We start from the raw sequence: 13,183 nt of genomic DNA on the forward strand, positions 1-13,183 counted from the left end.
TGGCTGTGGTCATAAGAGAGACATGTAGCAGCACAACTCTTTCATTCAAGAAAGTCGTTTCATCCCAGTATGATCGCTTTATTACATGGTGTGTGTTTTTCAAAGAATATGTAAAAGAGATTAGCCTAGCCTGCTGTCAAAATTGCTTATATGCCTCTTATACATTGTGTTATCCCTCACTCTTAACAGGAAACAATTCCCATTTTTAAAAAGATGCATATAGCAAATTCTTTTTACTGAATGGCAGAAACAAATACATGATTTTAAATTGCGAATCAAGGCACCTTTGTGTTTGTTTTCAAGTTTTTCACTTTGAGTTAGAGCTAAGCTCAAATATTCCTTTTAGAGCAAAAAAGACGTGTCACTAAAATATATCAATCTAGCCTCAGTAGTTGTTGCTCCCATGCACCTCTCAAGCAGTCAGGACGCTATCCCAGTAAAAAACATAAAATAATCACAACTCTCATGTACCATGTCATGTGTTGTCTCATGTATACCTATCATCAACTCTATGAGTTTGAAATATATTTGAGACCACGAGATTGCATCGCTCCTAAGCAGTCCTTTCGTTCATGAATTAGTGTTTAACAAACAGGTAAACCCAGAGGCATGTCTGTGGCTGCAGAGATGCGGCTACTATTAAAGCGCTATGTAGTCAGCATGTGCCTTGCCAATAATAATATTGCTGTAAGCCCTAGTTAGGGGAGCATTGTATACGTTAAATAAGTTGCTCTTTTGCTGCTGTCTCTGAGTGTGTGTGTGAGAGAGAGAGAGTGAGTGTGTGTGTGTGTGTTTCGTGCACACATATGACCCGTTCCCAGGGCTCAGGGAGTGTGACGGGACATACCTGGTCATTTTTACCTAGAGTAGTAAAATTCTAGGCATTGTCCTGGTTGGCAACATTCCTTATTTCTCTTACAGATTTACTATACTGGGTGTGTGTGTGTCAATATACCATATGCCCATCTCCCTTCTTCCTTCCTTTCACTTTCTTTCCTCTCTTTCTCCTTTCCCCCCTCTCCCATCTCTTCATTAGCCCTTCCCTTTCTCCTCTCTGTGGGTAGTTCCCGCTCTCTCCCCTTCCACCCGTCTCCTTCACATAGTCTTATTTTAACTTCGCTCACCTCCTTCCACTGAATAAAGGCGGGAGTTTCTGCCTCTACATCTCCTTGGTGAACCATTAAACAAACAGTGACCTGAATCTTGCCATGCACGCGGCAGCCAGACATGTACCGCAGGCTTCCAGCATGAGCCCATGAGTGGGATCAGAGGGTCCGGTGTGCGGGGGCGTCGGCCTTCCCATGATTCAGGAGCCTCCAGGCCTGCGTCGTGCTGGCAGCCCGCGCGCTCTCGCCGCCAGCTCTCCGGTGTCTGGGAGCGGAGGAATTTCGCTCTGGCCTCCTACCCAGAGCAAGCCTTCTGAAGTATCTTAAGGCCTGTATGTGGCTTCTTTTTTTTACCTCCAACATTAGTTAACATTTTGTGAATTGTTGTAGCTCACTAGTCACTGACACATGTCATGCCTCTGTGTGCACAGCATATGCAGGAACTTTCTCTGTTATCCAGTATGTGGATCCCAACCGTGTTACAATGTACACGTGCCATAACATGGCCGTTACATGCGCCTCGGCGGCAATGTCCGTGCTAATGTGTATGTCATAGCACGGGTGTTTGTGTCGGTGTCACAACCGTACATTTCTGAGTGTGAAACCATGCATGCCAGTGTGGGTGCCTATTTATGTGTTAGTGATAGATTGACTACCTGGTACAAAGGCACATTTTCGGAAGTGATTGTTAAAAATTCAGGACAAGGGGGCACATGGAGGATAACATTTCAGGCCGAAAAGCCAATTTTAAACATCCATCCGTGGATGTCAAACAATAACATAAAAGTAAGCAAAAAGCAGGCTGACACTGGTACAAGCCAAAATAAATCTATGTTATTTTGTTTGTGTAATACATTGCAGTACTGAGAAAATATTCATATGTAACTGGGCTTACCTATCAATCAATCAATCGGGGTTTGCAAAGCACACCTACTCACCCGTGAGTGTATCAAGGGGCTATGTGGGGGGGAGGCACATTGGATCGCACTAAGTGCTGAGTTCAACCGAAGGGCCAGGTCTTGAGGTCCTTCCTGAATTGTGTCAGCTAGGGTGATTTCCTGAGGTGGAGAGGCAGGTTATTCCATGTATTGGAGGTCAGGTAGGAGAAGTACATTTCTCCGGTTCTGGTCTTGCGAATTTGTAGGATGGTAGCCAGGGAGAGCTGGGCGGAGCAAAGGTGTCTGTTGGGTACATGGAATGTGAGACAGTGATTCAGGTATGCAGGTCCGGCGTTGTGAAGGGCCTTGTATGCATAGGTAAGGAGTTTGAAGGTTATTCTTCTGTCGACTGGGAGCCAATGGAGGTTGCAGAGGTGTTGAGTGATGTGACCGCGACGGGGGATGTTGAGGATTAGTCTTTTTGTGGGGTTCCACACATTCTAGAGTCTTCAGAAGAGTTTCTGGGTGATTCCGGAGTATAGTGTGTTGCCGTATTCGAGTCTGCTACTGATGAGGGCATGGGTGACTGTCTTCCTGGATTCAGTGAGGATCCATCTGAAGGTCTTTCGAAGCAGGCAGTGTGTTGGAGCAGGCCGAGCAGGCCGATCTAAAAGACTAAAAACATAGCAAACAACTACACATACAACTTAGCCTACTTCCCCTCTCTTATATCTTTTATAGAATGCATAACACCATAAGATTTGACCCACCTTACTTGGTGTTGGCTTGGGGGCTACCACTAAGGGCCTCCATCCGCATGGTAACCAACCTGAGTGAACACCAACAGGGAAATGATCAGGTACCCCCTTCAATAGAAAAGTGCCAACCAGGAAACCTGAGCCAGTTGATAAACAGTTGAATGCATCTAGATAATAGCCAACTGAGATGCACACACCAGGTCTTCATCGATATTGAAGTTCATGTAGGGAAATCACCAGTGGGAAAACTCATATCAAGTATCCCACCACAATCAAAAACACACAATCGAGAACCAACCAATGGAGATGCACATGTCAGAAAGCTCTCCAACATATTATGTGATAGGTATTCACCAACAGAGAGCTCAAGGTAACCAACCAAGAAGGAAATATATGAGAGGAAGCCAGCCACCATGGACACATATGTTATTTAATAGCCTAAGGGGATAAGAGCTCCCAGTCTCGGCTAATGTTTAATTTTAAGAAAGGTGATCTACCAAAAGGTAATCAACAAGTAAACATGCACTAAATAAACCACCAACAAGAAACTGGAGTCCAGGTCATCCACCAATGTGGAACCATGTCCAGCAAACTCACAAGGTAAACAACTTGGAAAGACGCACAAGATAAATCCTTAACACGAAAATGCACTACGGGTGAACCAAAAATATAGAGCCATGTCCTGCAAAACCACCAATGTGGAAACATGCCCTGTGAAACTCATCCGTGTGAAGCTCACCAAATTAAAAATGTAAATAATCATTGTGCTATCCAAGACCAGAGCACTGTGACTAACTTCCTTGAAGGAAAGGAAGAGTAGAATAGACATCTGGGGAAGTTTCCTTTGATTGGTTGTGCCTCTCATGCAACAATGGGTTCCATTCAAATTCCATTCCCTACATCCTAGTCACCATTGAGGGGGGTGATTAAGGTCCTGGTTTAATGTTTCAAGATAACAAGTGGAGCTCATAAGAATGGGTCCCCTCTTGAATATCCATGGATTCACTTCACCACACCAGTGCTGATGGTGTCTAATTCTACAGAGTCACAAGCAAGCAAAACCAATGACATACCCAGGATATCTGCCAGAAGGGCACTGGCCCCTGCGTGGCAGAGAGTTTTATTGATAGTTGCTGGAAACAAAGCGGAACTTCTGTAGATTGACACCAAACAGACAACCACCACTCAAGGAACTCAAGCCGCTGCACTCAACCTCGGGCAGTCAATCAACCCACTGCACCAAGATGCAAAACAAAAGAAGTAATTCCATGATTACCCCCACCCCCACCCACTACGCCGGCCACACGCTTGACCCCGTCTTCTCCTCCAGCAAACACATCTCCTTCAGCCACTCCAAGGGACTCCATTGGACTGACCACAGCTGCATCCACTTCAGCTTCAGAAGAACCACGACCCACCAACACCCTCATCAAATTCCTCGCAGGAGCTGGAGCAAGATCACCGCCGAGTAGCTTGCCAACTTCCTCCGCCAGAACCCTCCCGCCAGCACAACGGACCCCAACGAAACAACCTCACACAGTGGCTCACCAACTGCGCAGATGACCTCGCACCACTGAAGAACCCTTCCAGCAGACCCGGCAGCAAGAAAGCCCCCTGGTTCACCGACGAACTCAAGATCTCCAAGAAGAACTGCCGTACCCTCGAGAAAGCCTGGCGCCACGACCAGACCACAGACAACATGACGGCCCTCAAGCACGCCTCCCGCAAACACCACCAGCTGATCCGCACCACCAACAAGAGAGCATTCAAAGAACGGCTGGACAACAACACCCACAACAGCAAGAAACTCTTCAGCATCGTCAAAGAGTTCTCCAACCCCAGCGCCGGAAACAACGACATCACTCCCTCGCAAGACCTCTGCGACTCACTTGCCTCGTTCTTCCACCAAAAGATCGCCGATATACACAACAGCTTTGGTTCACCAACCACGCACCCAACCACCGAACCAACGCCCCCCACCTCCACCATCTGCGCCTGGACCACGGTCAGCACCGAAGACACCACCTGCACGATGAACACCATCCACTCCGGATCACCAACCGACCCCTGCCCCCACCACGTCTTCAACAAGGCCGACTCCATCATCGCACCCCAGCTCCGGGACATTATCAACCCCTCCTTCAACACCACCACCTTCCCGGAGATCTGGAAGCACGCCGAGCTCAGCGCCCTCCTGAAAAAACCAACAGCGGACCCCACCGACCTCAAGAACTACTGCCCCATCTCGCACCTCCCCTTTCCTGCCAAAGTCATCGAGAAGACCGTCAACAGACACCTTGCCGCCTTCCTCAAGAAAAACGCATCCCTCGACACCTCGCAGTCCAGTTTCCGAGCCAACCACAGCATCGAGACCGCCCTCATCGCAGCCACTGACGACATCAGATCCCTGCTCGACAACGGGGAAACAGCGGCCCTCATCCTCCTGGACCTCTCTGCAGCTTTCGACACTGTCTGCCACCTCGACCCTAAAACAGCACCTCAACAACATCGGAATCCAAGAGAAGGCACTGGAGTGGATCATCTCGTTCCTCGCCGGAATAACCCAGAGAGTCCGCCTCCCCCCGTTCAGATCCGAGACCACGAAGTCATCTGCGGCGACCACAAGGATCATCACTCAGCCCAACCCTCTTCAACGTCTACATGAGCCCTCTCGCAGCCATCGCACGCAAACACAACCTCAACATCATCTCCTACGCCGACGACACCCAGCTGATCCTCTCCCTCACCAACGACCCCGCCACCGCCAGAACCAGCCTACACGAAGGGATGAAAGACGTCGCCGAATGGATGAAGAACAGCCGCCTGAAACTGAACTCAGACAAGACAGAAATCCTTATCCTGGGATCATCGCCCTCCGCCTGGGACGACTCCTGGTGGCCCCCTGCCCTGGGCACCACTCCCAAACCAACGGACCACGCACGCAACCTAGGCTTCATCCTGGACTCCTCCCTCTCGATGACCAGACAAGTCAACGCCGTCTCATCATCATGCTTCAACACCCTGCGCATGCTCCGCAAGATGTTCCGTTGGATCCCCACCAAAACCAGGAAGACGATCACCCAGGCACTCGTCACCAGCCGGCTGGACTACAGAAACACCCTCTACGCCGGAACCACAGCCAAACTTCAGAAAAGACTCCGCGCATCCAGAACGCCTCCGCACGACTCGTCCTAGAAATCCCCCGACACAGCCACATCTCCCGCCACCTGCGAGACCTGCACTGGCTCCCCATCAGCAAGAGGATAACATTCAGACTCCTCACCCACGCACACAAGGCCCTCCACGACCTGGGCCCCAAGTACCTCAACAACCGCCTGACCTTCTACACGCCCACCCGCCAGCTACCATGGTCCAGCCTCACCCTCGCTGCCGTACCACGCATCCGCAAAGCCACCGCCGGGGGAAGATCCTTCTCCTACCCGGCAGCCAAGACATGGAACTCCCTCCCGATCCACCTCCGGCTGACCCAGGATCATCTCTCCTTCAGGAAGCTCCTCAAGACTTGGCTCTTCGAGCAGTAACGGACCCCTCCCCCCCAGCGCCTTGAGACCCTCCCGGGTGAGTAGCGCGCTATACAAATGCTCATGATTGATGATTCCAAGATCACCCCTGACACCCAAATCACCTCAGTGGTCCACCACTACATCTGCCTTCTCAAACCCCTCCTCTTCAAAAGCCACCTAAGAGAAAAGGTCCAACTTCGACTCCCAACTAAGTTAAGTCACTCTACCCTTCACTTAGACACCCAACCTCCCACCTCTAAGTGATCCAGAACAAAGGTAGAGGACAGAAGTGGGAAAGCATAACCACAACTTCATCTCACCAACAATGAAGTCTCTGGTCTAGTTCTCCGTTAAATCCTGCAACAACACAAAAATTCCCTAACAACAAAGTAGCCACAACCCTGGATCCACCATATGCTTTGCTCCCAAGAGCCTTCAACAGATCCCACAAACCCACAACAGGAGGCTGGCACTTTGCAGGTGAAGAGGCTGGGATTCTCATATAGGTTTTTACCTTATCAATCCTTGGATTCCCTGGCTGACTGAACCTTTTTGTCTGCTAAGAAGTGTGAAGGGAAGTTCTCTATTTTCATACTTATGACAATTTTCCGAAGACCAAATACATCCCAATCCAAAGGACCACTGACTACAAAGTAAAGTTGAAAGATTTATTACAAAGCTAAAAACAACTGAACATACAAGCACCTCAGCAAGAGGTTCAAGAAATAAACTGGCACTAATACAAACATAATCCTACCAGGAGTCTCAGACGACTCAGAATTCAAAATGAAAAGCAGAGTAAGTTCAAGAAGCATTAGGCATACAATAACTGTTCCCACTTGAAGTCTTGACTGCATCTGCTCCAAAGGGAAAGAAAAGATTAGTCTGTCCCTACACTAACTCTAAGGTGACATCCCTACATAACATACCTCCCAGGCAAGAGAAACAGGTGTCAGTAGTGAAGGCTCCCTAAGAAGCACATTCACTTTTTCCAGGTAAGTAGCCAAAGCCAGAGAGCTCGTTCTAAGATGCTCCTTCCTTTCTCCTGCCTAGTTCTCACTAAAACCCCCTGTCTAACTGCATCTCCAGCTCGACAGCCTTAGACTGACTCTCCTCTCTCGGGGCACTTTCCCTAATACAAAATCCCAAAACAGTAGACACGCCTTAGTCACACACCCGCTGGGCAGGTGTTTACTTCTGGAGTTTTCCACTTAGACTCCATCCTTGTTCAAAAACCATTGCTGTGTCCTTGGGTCCCAGGCACCTTCTCTGCCAAATGTTGCAGTTGCGCATTCCAGTAGACTCCCTTCGTTCTCAATCCAACCAACCTAACTCCTAAAACAATGGATTATTCTACCTAACAAGCTACGTGGCCTTGCACCTGCAAAAGAAATGCTGGTGATTTCATGTCTCAGGCCTTTACACTTTTAAATGCATTTTTAAATTATTTCATTACATTTCTAAACATTATTCCTTCTCATGTTAGAGCATCACGCGTTTCTTTAATAGGCAACCTACACGTGCAACTTTAATATGGCACGTTCAAATCTAATGCAACATTTTAAGCACAAACAATAATTTTTGCGTTACTCAAAGCATATTCTCGATTATGACACTACATTAGTCTTCAAATTATATGAGCACACGTCTACACTTTGCAATACACTCGATTAGTTCTACATTTCCAAGAATCACAAGTTCATACAGTCCTCTAAATATGCGGGTGCTGACTACGAGTGCTTATGGTGCAGCCCTACAATTTTCGAAATAACATGGCGCTCTATCACAGGTGAGTTCCTTTATGTTAACATCTTTGGCAATTCAGACAACCTCATTGAAAAGCTGCCCACCCTCCTTGTGTTTGCTTTATTTACCCTGCAGCAAGGTCATCGATCTTGCAGCAAAATCGGCCATCAAACAACCAACCTGAGCACCTTGTAACCAAGCAATTCCACACTCTCTTTATAAACTGACAACGTCACAACAAAAGCAGGTCAATGACCCAGCAGCATGACCGACCATTTAACAGCTATGGTATGCACCAGACAGCAAAGTCATTCCCCGGGCAGCAAAGATAGCCACCTTGCAACTGTGTTGACAACCTCTCAATGGAGTCATGACGCTCATCCTTGCACAAACATTTTAAAATTGCTCTCAGCCAAAAATTGCAGAAAGTGAGCAGGATCCAGTCACACTATTGTGGCCAAAATATCGATGACCACCATAATGGGAAGGCAAGATTATGTAGGTAATTATAGGTTTATTATTCTTCACTACACATCTGTGTGCCTTTTTAAAAAAATATCTTTTTACTGAGCATTTTCTGTTAGTAACAATACATTGTCACATGTGCATTTTGTTTGTGGTGTCATCAATAGTGTGAAATAGGACAAATAGTAATCAAATGTAAGCATCACCCAGTTCATATGATCAGTGGAGTAAAAAATGGTTCCTTCCCTATTGCTCATGTTGAACAGCACCCGCAAAACAATTAAAAAAAAATACAATACTGCATAGGCTTGCATCATGACACATGACAGCTTATGTGTCATGATGCTACAGTGACACCAGCATCGCCACACATGCAGGTGCATGTGTCACAACACAAGTATAATGATGCAGCAGATATTTATTTTACATTTAATTTAATTTACCATCCCAAGATGACAGATGCCAATTTTGGATAAGTAAATAAAAAAAAGTGAACTAAAGCAATTTTAATTTTTTGTTAAAAGAATACAATGGTGAAGGGTGGGAAGCAATGGAGGAGTGAATGGGTGGACGGGAGACCAGACAATGCCAGAACAGGCAGCAGACTGGAGGGGTAGAAATGGACAAGCGTGGGTGGGGATGAAAAATAAAATAAAAAAAGATGGAAAAGAAAAGGGTAGACAAAGTAATAAATGTATTGGGGAAGCAGCATGGAAAGCTTGGGTTGGGATTTGAGAGGAGGAAAGCCCCCCGTGAGGAAGAGAGCAAAACAACATGTAGTCTCCGAAGAATTGCTGAAATAAAATAAAAAAAAGTGGCTCTTTTAGTGCAAGTAGTGGAAGGATACATGGCATTTAGTCAATAATATGTTAAAGAAGCTATGCTCCAGAAGAGGATCCACCTCAGGAAGTGGAAGGAATACTATTGAATAAGAAGCAAACAAATGAGATTGACAAGAAAGCCAACCATTGGTAAGCAATAGGCTGATCCAAAGCCCACTGTAAGCATTGGGATTGTCTACTAAAGCTTATTGGCAGCCTAGGATATCACATAAACCTTCAAACACAATTCATAGGGACTGAATGTGAGAGAAAAAGTATTTAATTTTCAGTTAAAAAAAAGATGAACCGCTTTAAGTGTACCATTCTATTACAGCAAATAGTTTTCATACAAAATCTTAGCGCAATTCAAATACGCGAGCACTAGATGTAAACTGTATGCTTAGCAGTAAGGTCAAACAGTGACAAGTCAAATATTTGGTGGTCTCTTCCAGTTCTTTAAACAACTCTAATCCAGTTATTTGCACTGTACAGCTGCTACACCCTTGCACTTCTAAACGCCCAAAGAGTCTTCGTCTATAATGTTTCTGTCTTGATCCCAGTTACATTTGTTTGGTATTGAAAGGAATAACAAGTGCAAAGCGCTGGCAGACTTATTCATCAACCAGTATCTGCAGTGCAGTCTGCTTCTCCAAATGCTGTACAAACTTGCAAAATCCATATGTTACATGTATAGGATGTAAGAAGGACCTTGTGACATAGGCATTGTTCTATGAAAACAATTGAGAGTTGTTAAAACTCTGTGATATCCAGCAGTGATCTTGAGCATTTGCGTGTGTTGTTTATATTGTTTGGTAGGTATGAGCCATAGAGGCCACCGTAGTACTGTGTCACTAGGTTCCAGTCTTGAGGTTTGACGCAGTAATCTTGTACGGGGGGCAGTTGATGGAGAAGAGAGCTGGAAGTCGTTGTTCTTGCCAGTTAGGAATGAAATAAAAAGGGAATTGCTACAACACAATTGCTATATGTGTAGTCTTTCACCACTGCTTGTTCTTAAGTAACTCTCATAAGTTAGAAATAAGGATAACCCTTCGAGTTCACCTTGGTGACATACCAGCTTTCTACAAAATAAGAGCACGATAAGTGTATCTGGGCCTTGGCGCATAAGGACCCCAGCAGAGGGTGATTCCATATGAACCCCTTAAGCTTATGGTGTATTTGTAGTTTTGTAACAATGGTGCATGGGGGATGCTCAGTGCACTGTACAAGCGAGGTAAGAGATAGCAGGGAATAGGAATCAAAAAAGGGTAAAAATAAGTGCAGTATATGTTTGTTGTGTGAGTGTATAAACATATAGAGCAAATCTAGGGTAAAATAGTCTGCTAAACGAATGGAGTAATATAAGGGAATCGCAGTCCATCATTTCTAATATTACAAACTGTGACAATGTGGGTACATTTAAGGTTGGCAGAATTCATGAGCCTTTGAAGTAGTATTTAGAGGAACTTCACAAATATAAGCGAGAAGAATGGACTTTCCACATGCTGAGTGGGCATGGATGTACAGCAGCCTGGGAATTCATAACATGTAGAGGTTTGTCTGCCGTGTTTAAAAACGAGATCGGCCTGGGACAAAAAGTATAGGTCCAGGAACCAAAATAAAAGTGGCCAACATTAGCAAATCAGAGAACTAAAAAAGTGGGCGACATTTGCAAACCAGACCAGTTTCGAACTTGTGAAGACACGCTGCATGGGTATATTGCAAGGTATGGGGATTGCATGCATTTGTGTTTGCTGTGGGCCATTCTTGTGATTATATCAAGGAAATCAACAGTAAGAACCAACTCACCTGGCCATGAAATAGGTGCCAAAAATTTAAAAAAAAGGCCCACAAACTGACTTGTCTGACTAGCCCTAGACTTGGCCAATGACTGGATTACCCTATCGGCCAATTCGAGCCCGGACAAGATCATGACCAACAGAGGATCATGACGAATGAGCATTCTCTGATGGAGAGGACAACAAGGGTAGGTAGATATATAAATACATTGAAGTGGTAATCCTATGAGCTATGAGTAGAGAAGGTGTAGGGAGCCATAATTAGGCACACTATTTTTAAAAATACATGGAATTCCCTTAAGGAACACGAGTAGGTAAAGATCAGAGTAATGCAATCAATGAGATAAGTACCCTAAATCAGTTGGGCTGCTGGATGTTGTATAGACTTTGACTGAGCGAATATTACATTTTAAAACAGTCAGCAAAGCACTGCAGCAGTCTGTTATTTACAGGCCAGGCATGGTCAAACAGCTGGCAACTCGCAAATTTCCATAATTTGCAACCACGAAAGCCTCTCTCACAATGTACCAAAGGTACATAACAATTTGCAACTGTGTTTGTAACTCACAATGTACATGTGTACATGTTGAAATACCTTGTGAATCAGTATGATGCTTCTATGATATAAAAGTGAGATAAATAATATCAACATAGAAATATATTGTCCAAAAAATATTGAGAACACCATTATTGATGTCCTATATGTAAAACAGAAAAACACAAATATCAACTACAAAATTATAGCTGTATAAAATATCTACACTACCAATAGATATTGAAAACAAAAATCAAGAAATACTTAATATCATCAACAGTATTAAACATGAAAAATAGAACTGAAATCTCAAAATGTAATAAAATAAAATTAATCTGAGTTAAATATAGATGAATCTAAAAAAAATGACATGCAATATATAATACAAAATAAACAAAATTAAACTTAACAAGCAACCAATGCACTTAAACTTAAAACAGGTGACAAATAGAAACAAGTTCCCAATCACAAAATAGTATGAAAAGCAAGCAAAAAAACATGCACCTAGCTACTGCTGAAAAATCAACCAGTGCTAGAAAGTGTCACTCTGCCCAAATGAAACTACAACCTGAAAAGTTGCAACACTCTTCAACAATAAAGCCCCTACATTTATACAGTAAGTACTGGATTATAACATAACTTAAAATTAACCAAACAAAATATATATATTTTAACATACACAAATAAATAACAGTTATTTAAAAATGATGGGCCTGATTATGATACCGGTCGGACCAACCTTTCACTGCCGTTTTTTGTGGGCCCTTTCCTACCACCGTGACCGGGTAGTTTTGCCCCGCCGTATTACCATAATACCACAGCGGTCGCATAGTGGAGCACATATCCCCGAAATATGTTTCTGCAAATGCATACAAAACTCACAGAAAACATGATTTGTACACACATGCATGACATGTGGCTATATGCCTTGTGCACCCCGTACCCCATTGCTGGAGTGCAGTCGAATGTGCACAGTCGAGTCAATGGGCATACATACCACAGAAGGACTTACCTGGATTCCAATGCCCCCAGGATAATTTGTAATCGGGATTCAGCTTCCAAGGTGAAGGGAGGACCTGGAGGAAAGGATCCATAGTGGAGACTGCTGGAGAGAAGCGGATTGGGGTGTGTATGCACCCCAAATCGTTTTTTTCCAAGACTTGAGGCAGATGGTTGGACTGCCATGGTCAGATCGTCAGAAACCCACATCGTAATCCAGATGGTGGTCGGAGAGCCCTGTACAGCTCTATGGATACAGTTTGTCTCCGACCATCATCTCAGCGGTTGAAAAAAAGCGGTCTTTCAGGGATCGGTCAGAATACACAATGCATGCCGGCAGTCAGACCGTCCACTTCCGAAGAGACCTTCGGTGGTCCGATCGCCGCCGACAGGACCATAGAAGCCAGTCCGACCGGCATCGTAATCAGCCACTTTGTGTTTAAATCACAGGTAAAAAGACTGCCAAAAAATGGCAACAGAAAACGTAAAAAGAAATCCAAGCCACAAACCTATTACAAGCTTAAATTATAACAAAGACAAAATTAAATGTAATAA

This window comes from Lissotriton vulgaris, chromosome 2_1 (assembly GCF_964263255.1).
Source record: "Lissotriton vulgaris chromosome 2_1, aLisVul1.2, whole genome shotgun sequence".
Taxonomy (NCBI): domain Eukaryota; kingdom Metazoa; phylum Chordata; class Amphibia; order Caudata; family Salamandridae; genus Lissotriton; species Lissotriton vulgaris.